This window comes from Haliotis asinina, chromosome 1 (genome assembly GCF_037392515.1).
Source record: "Haliotis asinina isolate JCU_RB_2024 chromosome 1, JCU_Hal_asi_v2, whole genome shotgun sequence".
Taxonomy (NCBI): Eukaryota; Metazoa; Mollusca; class Gastropoda; order Lepetellida; family Haliotidae; genus Haliotis; species Haliotis asinina.
This window is the reverse complement of record NC_090280.1, coordinates 53,328,535-53,342,241: the sequence shown is the minus strand read 5'-3', so window position 1 is coordinate 53,342,241 and position 13,707 is coordinate 53,328,535. Positions and strand designations below refer to the sequence as shown.

The 13,707-nt window shown below is 40.9% G+C and overlaps 1 pseudogene; it reads right to left on the bottom strand.

Annotated features, from left to right (window-relative positions):
• Positions 1-6,651: 6,651 nt before the first annotated feature.
• Positions 6,652-10,778, bottom strand: LOC137273687 (uncharacterized; annotated as a pseudogene).
• Positions 10,779-13,707: the final 2,929 nt, after the last annotated feature.

Here is a 13,707-nt window from a genome sequence, read left to right as displayed (position 1 = left end):
TCACGCCTAACGTCTTTCGTCGGCTTACATCCTCAGTGAGTCGACGAGTTTTCATGTGTACTGATGCCAATAGTGGACACACTTACTATTGATTCAACATATGATGACATTGTGGAGAAAAACATACCACGTCCTTCAGTGTCAGTCTAACGTTTTTTTCGATGTATTATGAAAAGAAATTGTGTACATTTGCTGTAAAACTGAACTATGTTTTAAAATATACTAGATGTTAATTTACATATGTTATTCTTTTCTCTTCAAGTTTGGTCAAACACCCTGCATACCTTCTTTGGCATGATGGCACTTGTTTTGTGATGACTCTGGCACACTACACACGGGACATCGTCTTCATCCAGCCGATGGAGAGGAGATGCCTCTCTATCTGTTTCATACTCAGTGCCATAGATATAACTGTCTGATGCCTCACTAGTGTACTCTTCGTAGATGGGTGTTTCGGGGAGGCACAGCGTTGTTCCCGGACCCCGTTTTGCCTGATAATGACTTCCACCGGCATAACCTGAAATTAGTCCAACCATAATTGATATTGTACGGGTGCCCTTCGAATTCTGTACATAATTAACAATATTGATGATGACGATGATAATGATGAGGATGAACACTGACTGAACATCAACAAAAGAGGCTAAATAAATTCCACATCGGAACGGTGTACAAAACGGTAACAACTGAAGGAAAGTGTCACTGAAGAGTCTGAGACCGGGTGTTGTGAATAAGATCAGCATATCTGGTACTCAACCTAATGATTCAAACACGGGAGCACAACTGCATTTTCAACCGATTCACACTTGAAATTGACGTGAGCCACAACAGCATACACAAAAGTACATTCATCAAGACTACATCATTCAAGGTCTCAATACACCTTCCAAAGCGTTTTATGACAGACACATTGGAGATATTTGCACGTTTGACGCATCAGAGCCCAAAATGATGCCCGAAGCAATTCCTAATGCTGGCTTTATGTTGACTTGTCTGTACATGTGTTTGTGACACGTCTTACGTGCACGACCGGGTGTGTCCCCTATTGGTGGAGGCCTTTTTGTCTCCATCACATATATATTCAGAAACGTGCAATCAACCTTTCTACTAAACAAATCAAGACTTATGCATATATGTAAACAGGATTTCACCACTTTTACGTACCTTTGTACACGACATCATTTCCTTTGGGACATGTTGTCTTTCCCCAGCGTGTGAATGTCGCTCCTCCTACTCCAAGTGAAACAAATATCAAAGAAAATATCAGATAGTAATGGAGTACAAGTGCGTGAGTTAGTTTACGCCCTATTCAACAATATTCCACATACATGGCGGCGGTTTGTAAATAATCGAGTGTGGACCATACAATCCAGGGGTCACCAGCATGAGCCTCGACCCGTGTCTTGTAAGTCAGCGAGCCTGACCCCCTGTTAATCGCCTCTTACCACAAGCATCAAGTGTAATCCGGTTTTCACCGGTGAATTCAGTATAACATTGTAAGGTTAACTTAATCGTTTACCCGTTCTGGTCCATTGTGAAGAGTCAGTTTCAGGCGGTATAATCTTCTCTCCCAGGTGTATCCTCAACAGTGACTTCAGGTCATGCAGGAACCTCCGGTCCGCGGGACAGTCCGCATTGTTCGGATTCAGGGCAGCAGCTGTGTCAACGAAACAAATAATACCCAGAGTAGGAACTCCCTTCTTTATTTTCGACACAACTGACACAACAACGTGATTATTCATATCGCAGGTGGACGTTATTCACTAAAAATATGATTGTTCATATCATATCTAGACAACTGAAAAACAGCATGATTGTTCATATCGTATCTAGACACAACTGATGAAACAATATGATGGTTCAAATCGTCTCTAGACACAAATGATACAACAACATCACTGTTTGTATCGTATCTACACACCACTGATAATACAACAAGACTATCTCTATCGTATCTAGACATAACTGATAAAAAAACATGACTCTTCATATCGTATCTACACCCAACTGAGAAAATAACGTTATTCTTCAGGTCGTATCTAGACACAACTGATAAAACAAGATTACTGTTCATATCGTATCTAGAACAAAATGATAAAACAATATTGTTGTTCAGATCGTGTCTACACACAACTGATAAAACAACATAAATGTTCATATTGTATCTAGACACAAATGATAAAACAACGTGACTGTTCATATGGTATCTACACCCAACTGAGAAAAAAACGTGATTGTTTAGCTCACATTTAGACACAACTGATAAAACAACATGACTATTCATGTCATATCCAGACACAACAAGATGACTGTTCATATCGAATCTGCAAAAGACTGATAAAACAACATGACTGTTCATATCGTATCTAGACGAAACTGATAAACAACGTTATTGATCGGATCGTATCTAGACAGAAGTGAAAAAACAACGTGATTGTTTAGCTCGCATTTAGACATAACTGATAAAAGAAGATGATGCATTATATCGTCTCTGGACACAACTGATAGAACAACATGATGCTTCACATCGTATCTATACACAACTTACAAAACAACATGACTCTTTTATAACGCATCTAGACCCAGCTGATGAAAAAAACATCACTGTTCACATCGTATCTAGACCCAACCCATAAAAAGTGACTCTTTATATCGTATATAGACACAACATTTTGACACGATTTTTCATACTGTATCTAGACACATCGGATCAAAGAACATGATTGTTCATATCGTATCTACACACGACTGATAAAAGAAACTCACTGGTCATATCGTCTCCACACAAAACTGATACAACAAAATGGTTGTTCAGATCGTCTCTAAACACAACAGATAAAATAACATGACTCTTCATAATGTATATAGACACTACTGATAAAACAGCATGACTGTTCATATCGTATCTCGACAGAACGGATAAAACAACATGATTGTTCAGATGACATCTAGACACAACTGATAAAACAACATGACTGTTCAGATGACATCTAGACACAACTGATAAAACAACATGACTGTTCAGATGACATCTAGACACAACTGATAAAACAACATGACTGTTCAGATGACATCTAGACACAACTGATAAAACAACATGACTGTTCAGATGACATCTAGACACAACTGATAAAACAACATGACTGTTCATATTGTATCTACACCCAACTGAGAAAACAACGTTATTGTTCAGATCTTATCTAGACACAACTGATAGGAGAACATGACAATGTATGTCGTATCTAGACACAATTGAGAAAACAACATGACTGTTCATATCGTATCTTGACCCAAATGATAAAACTACATGATTGTTCATAAAGTATCTAGATACTACTCACAACTGATAAAACAACATGACTGTTCATATCGTATCTAGATAGAATTGACAAATCAACATGACTGGTGAGATCGCATGTAGAGACAACTCATAAAACAACATGATTGCTCAGACCGTATGTAGACCCAGCTGATAAAACAAAATGATTGTTCAGCTTATATCTAGACACAACTGATAAAGCGACATGATTGTTCACATCGTATCTAGACACAACTGATCAAACAACATGACTGTCCATATCGTATCTTGACAACACTGATAAAACAGCTTGATTGTTTAGATCATATGTAGACACAACTGTTAAAACAAAATGATTTTTCAGAGGGTGTTTAGAACCAACTCAAAAAAACAACATGATTGTTCAGATCGTACTTAGAAACAACTGATAAAACAACATGACTATTCATTTCCTATCTAGACACAGTTGATAAAACAACATGACTGTTCAGATTATTATCTTGACACAGCTGTAAACCAACATGGTTGTTCACATCATATCTAGACACAATTGACAAAACAACATGACTGGTCAGATCGTATCTAGACATAAATGATAAAACAAAATGACTGTTCACATCGTATCAACACACAACTGATAAAACAACATGACTGTGTATAATAAAGACGATGGACAGCACTGTCAAAACAACATGGTTTCTTGAAGTCATTCGTGTGATAGACATACCTGCAGATTCATTAGCCCTTACAGGCTGGGTCAGTTTTAACGAATGATATGATATGATCACAAAGGCCCGTTGTCTTAGAGACTGTCGTGTTCTTTAGGAAAACAAGAGAATCGATCATCTAAGCGCGAACATATGAACACATACCTCTGGTTGTCCCAACCAGGACGATGGTAGCAACAGACAGCGTTAGCTTCATGGTTGGAAGTCTGAATGCAAACACCTTTGGTTGTGGTTATATACACACTCTTCACGGGTATGACAGTTGTGAAGTGTTCAAGATGTCTCCGTTTCAAACAGTTTTGAAGTGTTTAATGCACATTAAGTATCAATAGATATTTCCCCAACTGTTGAACCATAGAGTGCTGAATATGTACATACGTTTGTATATTCCTAAACAACAGGGTTGACGTGTGTGAATTTCTTTTTGTACTCTCAACACACCGCTGAAGTGAACACAAGAACAACAACTGAGTAGATCGTGTTGATATAGAAGAGACTACTGACACGTTCTGAGTCTACATATTTGTACTGCCTGGTTGCAAGATATCATCTAAAATATTCCCTTCAAGGTCCGCACATAATTGTCGTTGATGGTTGGTCATTGTGAGTCGGGAGTCGAAGTTTCAAGTGTTCCACAGTTGAACGTATTTGTGTTGTTCGGGTAAATTTCTGCCATATGCCTCTTGCATTCCAGATACCACTTATTCACGCCAATAACTCCTCACCAGGTTGGTACATGGAACAAATATGCTGCCTGCTAACATTCCTCTGTAACAAAGTGTACAGAAGTAACCACCAAAACACACTGAGCATACATGCTGATCCATGTGATTCCATATCTATGTTGATCTACTTGATCCGATACCGATGCTGATCTGTATATTCAAATGCTAGTATCCATGCTCATATATATATATATATATATATATCCGATCCCATATCGATGCTGACCTGGGTGATCCCTCATTGATGCACATCTCTGCTTGTCTGCTACTCACAGTGACTGAACCATACCCCATTAATGAACCTGAGGACGGTGTGGTAGCCTGATGGATAAAGTGTTGGCTTGTCACCTAAAACCCAGGGTTCGATTCCCCACATGGGTACAATATGTGAAGCTCATTTCTGGCATGCCCCGCAGTGATACTGCTGAAATATTGCTAAAAGTGGTGTTGAGTTGGTGCGTATTTGATTGATCGATATCAAGCTAAGGATTACAGGTACCTATTACCTATATCGATATTCAGTCCTAAAAGCGATGTAATAGGATAAATGAGCCAGTGCTAAAAAACCAAAAAAAAACTACACAGCATGCACACGCATACTGACATTACAAATCAGCCCACGCGACACGCCACCAACCCAGTTGTGAAAAACACATGTTTGATTCACATCGTAAGAAAGAGAGAGCTATCGGAGAGCTGAACAAGGAGTCGATCGTCATTGCCAGAACTATCGGCTGCATCAGAGCCATTGTTATCACGTTGATGCAACGACTAAGACAAACTACCAATACGTCAGACAGACCATGGAGTGGTCGACCACGTCTGACTACGTCCGGTGATGATCGCCACAAAATTCATCTGAGAATTCTTTTTGTAACGTTGACGTCAACGGCAGCGACGACACTAGGCCACCGTATCAGTCGATATACAGTGCATCGGAGACTAAGTGAACATGGTATTCGAGCACCCTACCGCGGACTGCGTCTGACTCTTCATAACCGACGTCGTGGACTGACATGGGCCAGTCGGAGATCGACGTTGTCAGATGCGTGATTGACGACGTGTGATGTTCAACGACCTGAATAGGTTTTGAGTAATGACGGTCGGTCTTGTGTTTACAGACGAGTGGGTTTAGCGTCGAAATGCGTTCAACCGTTTGGAGCCGGTAGCCTGACAGGGACCTTAAAACGACAATTTTGCTTGTTGATGACAATCTGAATGCTCGAAGACAAAGGCATAAGGTTTTGGCAACCAATTGTGAGGCCATTTTACCAGCAGTTACCACGTCGCATTGTCTGCTATCACGATAACGCAAACGATCTGTATACTTTCTTTATAACATCTCATCGTTGTTTGAACAATGGTTCCCATGGGAATGACCAAGATTCACGTCTAACGTCTTTCGTCGGCTTACATCCTCAATGAGTCGACGAGTTTTGATGTGTACTGACACCAATAGTTGACACACTTACTATTGATTCAACTTATGATGACATTGTGGAGAAAACCATACCACGTCCTTCAGTGTCAGTCTAACGGTATTTTCGACGTATTATGAAATGAAATTGTGTACATTTGCTGTAAAAGAGAAGTATGTTTTGAAATATAATAGATGTTCATTTATAGATGTTTTTCTTTTCTTTTCAAGTTTGGTCAAACACCCTGGACACCTTCTTTTTAACACTAGTTTAGTATACGCATTTCGACCCATACAGAATCTGTTGTATATGCGGACTGGTGGATACATACCACATGAGAAGTTTTCCTCAATTCATTCACAAATGATGTTTCCTTTTATAACAATTTACAAACGGGAGAAAACGTGGAAAGTCTCCTTTAAGGCTACATTGAGTCGACTTATACGGAATTTGAGATAACACACAGGTTGTTTACAATATTTCTATTTAGTGCAAAGGGCACATGTCAACTCCCAGCCGTCGACATAAGGGGGACAGGGCAGGGCACCACATTTGGCGTCGATCATATACAAGAGATGGCCGTTTGTGTTTGCTTTACCCCCAGGGATAGCTTCTGGTTCACTATCTACACAGACATAATCACTGGAAGCAGTGTGTGCAGTAGGGCCACCAAACAGATAGCCCTTGTATTCCAGGTGCCATCCAGGAAAACACTCGTTCCTGGCAGGTACCATGATGGCACTTGTTTTGTGATGACTCTAGCACACCACACACGGGACATCGTCTTGATACAGCCGGTGAAGAGGAGATGCCTTTCTATCTGTTTGATATTCAGTTCCATAGATATAACTATCTGATACCTCACTAGTGTACTTTTCGTAGATGGGTGCTTCGGAGAGGCACAGCGTTGTTCCCGGACCCCCTTTCGCCTGATAATGACTTCCACCGGCATAACCTGAAATTAGTCCATAATTGATGACATTGGTACAGTTCTGACCGTAATTAACAGTAATGGTGATGAGGATGACTACTGACGGAACTGCATATGATGTAACCATTTGACATCCTTGGGGCTTCGGGCAATCTAGTGGTTCAAGGGTTCTCCTGTCAAACCGTAGGCTCGGATTCTTCTCCATACATTGCTTGAAGTCCATTTTGGTGTTCCCCGCTGTGATTTTGCTGGAATATTGCTAAAAGCGTATAAAACCATACTTAGTAAGTCAACAAAGGGAGTTATTTCGTTTCTAAAATTGTTTAATGCTATACTGTATTTTTTCAAGTTTCAATTTAGCAGCCATCGTACAAACACATAAGATTTCAAGTAGACAATTTGTTTGCACCGCCTAGTGTTTTGTGCAAAATCTATCCAACTAGTCAAACACATATCAGTGCGTAATAGACTTTGGAATCACATAGAAACATGTGGTTATGTGTTAGTGCGTGAGTATGGTTTTACGCCGCTTTTTATAGCGGTTATTACCGGAAATGGGCCTGAATCCGGGTCTTCGGTGTGGTGAGCGAATGCGTAAACCGCCGGCCCTATTATGCGTTAGGTTTGTGGAGTGAGTGAGAAATGGGAACAGAAAATGACGTCATGGGTTTACAAGATGGTCGAACATCAACAAAACAGACTAAATAGATTTTCCATCTGAAAGGTGTACAAAACGGTAACATTTGAAGGAGAGCGTCACTGAAAACTTTGACACCAGGTGTTCGGGATAATGTCAACGAGTCATATCCGGTATTCAACCTAATGATTCAAACACGTAAACACAACTGCATTTTTCAACTGATTCACAACTGAATTTCTCATGAGCCACAACCCCACTCTCTCTTCTTTGATCAAGGCTACAACATTCAGGGTCTCAATACAGCTTCCAAAGGATTTCATGACAGACACGTTGGAGCTATTTCCATGTTTGACGCATCAGAGCCCCAAATCATCCCCGAAGCAATTCCTTATGCTCACTTTATGTTGACCTGCATGTGCATGTGTTTTTCACACGTGTAATGTGTCCCCTATTGGCGGAAATGTGTTTGTCTCTATGACATATATATTCAGAAAGGTGCAATCAACGTTTCTACTAAACACATCCAGTCTTTCTTATGTAAACTACTCAAAACAAGAAACGAATAGGTAGTATTTTCCCTTTTCGAATTTGAATCACATGTGTCTATGTAATCAGTATAATATACTGATATTATCGATGGTGAACGCTGAATGCAAGCATTTCCAAGTTTGAATCCATTGTCATTGAGGACAACTCGCCAAAACCCACCAAAATCTGTTTTCCTCAATAAATGCAATAAATTCTGAACGGGACAAAAATTCACACGTTTCCTTTTGCACGCACATTCCAGGTTTATTCGGCTTCGACATGTGCGAAACAGGTTCACCACAGCATCCTTCGCAGCATCGGTAGTGCCAGGACTCTGATCAGATCAGACTGTGAGGAACCGCTTACAACGATGTCGCCAACATCTCCCATGACCACTGGAAAGGTGGAAAACTGTTAGCTTTGTGACGAGTCACGTTACATGCTGCGACGTCCCGACCCATCGACGTCGTAATGAACGCTACGCTGCACATTGTGTGCAGGAAGTGGACAGATTTAGTGGTGAAAGTGTCATGGTTTGGGTTAGCATTTCATACAATGGCAGGACAGATCTCATTCAGGTTCAGGGCAATTGGACAGTTCGACGTTACCGTGATGAAATCATCAGACCTCATGTCCTTCCTTTCATGAACCGCCAGAACGTCATTTTTCAGCATGATCATGCTTGGTCGCATACAGCAAGAATAAGCAGGGATTTCCTTGCCCAGAACAACGTTCAGGTTCTTGATTGGCCCTCACGATCACCGGATCTTTACCCTCTTGAACATTTGTGGGACGAATTGGATCGTCGTGTGCGACAGCGTGACCCTCACCCACAGACGTTACCTGCACTGTTTGTGGCGTTGAGGGAACACATTCCAAGGCACTTCATCCGGAATCTGGTCCAAACTATGGGACACCAATGCCAAGCAACCTTTGATGCTAACGGTGGCCACACAAGATACTGACTGCTCTGCGACCTTGACCTTGGAAGACTTGTCATTTGTGACGTACAGTTTCTTGCAGCATTGGACCGTTAATGTTCATTCAGGTGTTTTTCTTTACTGTCCTGTATTACTGAACCTTAAGTGCATAAACTCATAACAAGTTTCAGCTGTACGTTTCTTGTTTAAGTAGTGTACACACGTAAACAGGATTTCACAGCTTTTACGTACCTTTGTACACGACATCATTTCCTTTCGGACATGTTGTCCTTCCCCAGCGTGTGAATGTCGCTCCTGCAGCGCCAAATGAAACAAGAAAATCAAAGAAAATATCAGGTCTCATTAAACGACGACGTGAGTGAGTTAGTTTTACACTGTACTCAGCAATACTCCAGATATGTGGCGGCAGGTCAATAATCAAGGGTAAATAATCGAGTGTGGACCTCACAATCAAGGGGTCAACAGCATGAGCGTCGACCTGTGTCTTCCATATCAGCGAAACTGACCACCCGATCCCGTTAGTCGCCTCTTTCGGCAAGCATGGGCTACTGAAGATCAGTTCTATCCCGGTTCTTCATCGGTTATCCAGTATGACATCGTAGAATTAGCTAAGCGTTTACCCGAGCTGGTCCAGTATGCAAAGTCAGTTTCAGGCGGTATAATCTTCTCTCCCAGGTGTAACCTCAAAAGTGACTTCAGATCATGCAGGAACCTCCGGTCCGCGGGACAGTCCACATTGTTCTGATTTAAGGTCGCAACTGTGCCCAAGAAAACAAATAGTACCAAGTTTATGGAACTTCTCTAACTTATAATTGCGTTTGATTTTAATTTCAATCATGGTCGTCAGAGATAACCTGATGTTGTGCTCGTATAGTAGCAGAATATGTACTTGACATGACCACATGAATTGTTGAAGTGTAGGAAGTTCTTTAAGTGTGACACCATTGACATGACAACCTGACTGCTCATATTGCTGGTGAATACCAATGACATAAGGGCATCATCATTTGTTGATATCCCAGCTAAACACCATTAACATAGCAGCATGATTATTCTGGTGGACAGAATTGTATTTCTGGTGGACACAACTGACAGAACAGCATTATTGTTCATACTGAAGATGGACACCACTGACATTGTTAACATCGCAAGTGGACACAGCTGGCATACCAAAAGGATCGTTCATGTCGCAGGTGGACACAATTGTTATAACACCATGATAGTTCATGTCGTAAGTGGACACTATTGGCATAATAACATATCTGTTCACATTGGTGAACATCATTGTCATAACAACATGCTTTCTTTCCTTTCTTTCTTTCTTTCTTTCTTTCTTTCTTTCTTTAATTCCTTCGCTTCATAGACATACTCGCAGATTCATCTGACCAGAACGTTACAGACTGTCTGTTTGGACGAGTTGTATGCTACTTCTTGACCAAAGTCTGTTGTTTCATAGATCATGATATTTAGGAAAACTAGGAAATCGATCATCTAAGCGCAAACACATGAATACATACCTGTGGCTATCCCAACCAGAACGATGATAGCGGCATACAGCGTTAGCTTCATGGTTGCAGTCTGAATACAAACACGTGTGATTGTGGATATATATACACACTCTTTACGGGTATGACTGTTGTTAAGTGTTCAGGATTTCTTCTTTCCAAACTGTTTACAAGTGTTTAATGCACATTAAGTATCAGTACATATTTGTTCAGCTGTTGAGTCATAAAGTGCTGAATATACACATGTAGAAGTATATTCACTCAATACATCGCTGCAGAGAACACAAGAACACAACTGAGTAGATCGTGTTGATATACAAGAGATTGGAGACACGTTCTCAGTTTACATATTTGTACTGCCTGGTTGCATGATATCATATGAAATATTCCCTTCAAGGTCCGCACACGATTGTTGTTGATGGTTGGTCATTGTGGGTCGGGAGTCGAAGTTTCAAGTGATCCAAACTTGAAAGTATTTGTGTTGTTCTGGTAAATTACTGCCATGAGTCTCTTACATTCCAGATACCACCTAGTGACGCAATATCTCCTCGCCAGGTTGGTACATGGAACAAATATGCTGCCTGCTAAACGTTACTCTGTAGCCAGGTACAGTGAAGTAACCACTACATACACCGTATATACATGCTGATTTATTCTATCCCTCATCGATGCTGATCTACATGATTTCATAGATCGATATGGGATCACACAGATGAGCATCAACTTGGGATCACATAGATCACTATCGATAGGGGATAACATACATCAGTATCAATATAAGATCACACAGATCAGAATCGACATAGGATCACAAGTACTAGCGCTGATATGGTATCACACAGATCAGCGTCGATATGGGAACACATGGATCAGCATCGATATGTGATCACAAGGATCAGCATCGATTTTGGATAATACAGATCAAAATCCATATGCGATCACATGGGGTCACATACATCAGAATCCATATTGGATTACATAAAAGAGCATCGGTGTGGTATCATTTAGAGCAGCATCGTTATAGATAACATAGATCAGCATAAATATGGGATCACATAGATCGGATAACAAGATGCGCATCAATTTGGGATCACATAGATCGGCATCTATGGGATCACACAAGATCAACACTGATATGCGATCACATATGTTTTGATTTTACGCTATACTCAAATGTTTTGACGCAAGATTACGCTCCGCAACGGCATGATGTGAAACTACGATATGTCAAACTACTGGATGTTGTTTTAAGATCTCGATATAAGGCGTTTCTCCTAATATGGGGAGTCTCAATAATATTATGAAAATGTACCTCGTACAACTCAACTTATTATCATGGAGCATTTTTTTCGCCGACTTGTAGATGTTCAATTGATGGAGTGAAACACTAATTGTAATATCTGTCATCATGCTTTATTAGAAATGTTTTCTTGGTCGTTCGGTGGGGCCTAGTGCTTAAAACATTTGCACGTGACGCCAAGGATCCGTGTCCATTCACATCAACGTGTGAAGGCCATTTCTGATGTCCTTGTCCAGAAAATTGCCATGGCAGTACTGAAAGTAGCGTAAAATCATACTCACTCACACTTGGTCGCTCATACACATTACAAAAGGCGAATCCAGGAATTCGAAAACGGTTTAGGGGTTGGGCATTAGGTGTTTGTGGGTTCAGCTTGGGCTTGAGCGTGTTAGATTTGGTATCTTAGTGCGAGTGAAGGTTTCAACCTTAGCGATGACCGGATCATACATACATGCACTATTGATGTAAAAGACTACATCTTACAGTCTGGCAACAAGCTACAGCTGAACAGATGATCTTTCCGCTTGTCGCATCCGTCCATCCATATACCTTGAATGCTGGAACAAATGATCTACTGTAGAGTTCTCTAGAGAATTCCGTGCAGACTGATACTTCATCAATCGGTTGTGCCCCAAAGGCAAGACCGTATGTTCGTGATGCTTTCACAATACCTTATAAACCCAGAAACCGAGATTACAAAGGAACACCACTAATGCCTTCAGCAAATTAATTCCACCGATTCAGTGTATTGCAGGATGTGTTTGCTGGATACTGTCATTATTCTCCTGCAAGACCAAGAACACATTTCGAGCTGGTGAAAACACTGCTATGCACTCAGACATCGACAAGATTCAAAGCATTAACCGAAAACCCGAGAGAGTGAGTGAGCTGGGTTTTACGCCATCTTAAGCAATATTCCAACAATAGTTTGGCGTGGGATACCAGAAACGGGCTTCACACGTTGTCCGTGTGGAATTGAACTCGGGTCTTTAGCATGGGGATGGGAAACTTTAACGCTATGGTTACCACACCGCCCCGGAAACCCAGGATAACACATCGTGTTTCCATGAGCCCCACCACGCATCGTCGCAGTCATTTTGTACAAAAGTTAGTCACCAAACAGCTAGCATGAATGTGGCGCTAACTTGCAAGGAAACTCTAAAACACATGCTACATGCCAATCCACACCTAATTCAAAGACCAAGGAATCTAATGTCATGCAAATGGACATCGGTATGCTGCAGAAAATTCACGCTCCCAGCTTTTCCACTCTATAATTAGTTTCTGGAAACAATGATTGATTCGTTGGTTGTTGATAGCGAATTCAGCAATATACAAGCGATATGATGGTGGTCTGTAAATAATCGAGTCTGGACCAGACAATCAAGTGAACAACGGCATGAGCATGCATCCAAACAATGGGGACATGATGACATGAGTTTTCAAGTCAGCGAGTCTGACCCCATCAGTTTAGTCACCCTTTTTCAGAAACATATAAGCTGCTTAATTTTCAACTGGTATACACAAGCATCGACATTTACTCAGCCATTTATTTGTTCGTTCTTTCGTTCGTTCGTTCGTTCGTTCTCTCGCTTACTCGCTCACTCACTTACTCAACTCTTTCATTCGTTTATTTATTGGGTTAAATATTCCAAGCATCTGTTAGCTTATTTTGTCTTTATACAACGATAAA